Raw genomic sequence first — 1,834 nt, 5'->3', positions numbered from 1 at the left:
AGTTTCTGTGTTTGACACTGGGGTGCATTTCCTGCATGCAGAAAAATGCTGGGTCCTGTTTATGTACCAGGTCTGTTAGTCTATGTCTTTTTATTGGGGAACTGAGTCCACTGATGTTAAGAGATGTTAAGGAATAGTGATTGCTGCTTCCTGTTATTTTTTATGTTAGAATTGGATTTATGTTTGTGTGGCTATCTTCTTTTGGGTTTGTTGAAAGATTACTTTCTTGCTTTTCCTAGGATGTAGTTTCCCTCCTTGTGTTGGGGTTTTCCATCTATTATCCTTTGTAGGGCTGGATTTGTGGAAAGATACTGTATAAATTTGTTATTGTCATGGAATATCTTGGTTTCTCCATCTATGGTAATTGAGAGTGTTGCTGGGTATAGTAGCCTTGGCTGGCATTTGTGTTCTTTTAGGGTCTGTATGACATCTGCCCAGTATCTTCTAGCTTTTATCGTCTCTGGTGAGAAGTCTGGTGTAATTCTGATAGGTCTGCCTTTATATGTTACTTGATCCTTCACTCTTACTGCTTTTATTACTATTCTTTCTTTGTTTTATGCATCTTGACTATCATGTGATGGGAAGAATTTCTTTTTTGTTCTTGTGTAATTAGAGTTTTGTAGGCTTTTGTATGTTCAGTAGCATTTCTTTCTTTTGGTTAGGGAAGTTTCTCCTATACTTTTGTTGAAGATATTTATTGCCTCTTTAAATTGGGAATCTTCACATTCTTCTATATGTATTATACTTGGGTTTGGTCTTCTCATTCTTTCCTGGATTTCCTGAATGTTTTGGTTTAAGAACTTTTTGCATTTTCCATTTTCTTTAACTATTGTGTCAATGTTTTCTATGGTATCTTCTGTCCCTGAGATTCTCTCTTCTTTCTCTTGTATTCTGTTAGGGATGCTCACATCTATGACTCTTGATCTCTTTCCTAGGTTTTCTATCTCTAGGGTTGTCTCCCTTTGTGATTTCTTTATTGATTCTATTTCTCTTTTTAGAGACTGGTTATCTTCCAGTCTTTCACCTGTTTGGTTGTGTGTCTCTGTAATTTTTAAAGGGATTTTTGTGTTTTCCTTAAAAGGGCTTCTACCTATTTACCTATGCTCTCCTGTATTTCTTAAAGTGAGTTATTTATCATATTCCTAAAGTCCTTTATCATCATAAAGAGTTGTGATTTTATATCAGAGTCTTGCTTTTCTGGTGTGTTGTGGTATCCAGGGCTCACTGTGGTGGGGGAATTGGGTTCTGAAGATGCCAAGTAGCCTTGGTTTTTGTTGCTTATGCTCTTGCCCTTCCCTCTCACCATGTGGTTATCTTTGGTGTTAGCTGGTCTTGCTGTCTCTGACTTCGGCTTTTCCCTTCTGTGAGCCTGTTTGTGAGCCTGGTTTCTGTGAGACCAGTTATCTCCTAAAGATATTTGAGAATGCAGTGATGTGACTTGGGATCATATATGGATGCTGTGGCACAGGATCAACAGAGAGCACTGTGGCACAGGATCACCTCAGTGTACTGACTACTCCTAATCTTTTTGAACAGTGTCTTGCTAACTTTGAACCAACTATTAAAAGTTATTAGTCTCTGGGGCCATTTTTATTCAAACTAGCAAAGTATTCCACTGATTTGCAGCTGGCAGCATAAAGATCAGATGCTCAAAGGCTATCCTTACCCCTTGGTGACTGATGTCAGGACAGAATGGGAAATACATGAAACTTTCCGAAGAGAAAAGAAAGGAGAAGGAAGGAAAGAAAGAAAGAAAGAAAGAAAGAAAGAAAGAAAGAAAGGAAGGAAGGAAGGAAGGAAGGAAGGAAGGAAGGAAGGAAGAAAGAAAGAAAGA

This window comes from Mus caroli, unplaced genomic scaffold (genome assembly GCF_900094665.2).
Source record: "Mus caroli unplaced genomic scaffold, CAROLI_EIJ_v1.1 scaffold_14573_1, whole genome shotgun sequence".
In the NCBI taxonomy this organism is placed as follows: Eukaryota; Metazoa; Chordata; class Mammalia; order Rodentia; family Muridae; genus Mus; species Mus caroli.
This window is presented reverse-complemented; position numbering follows the sequence as displayed.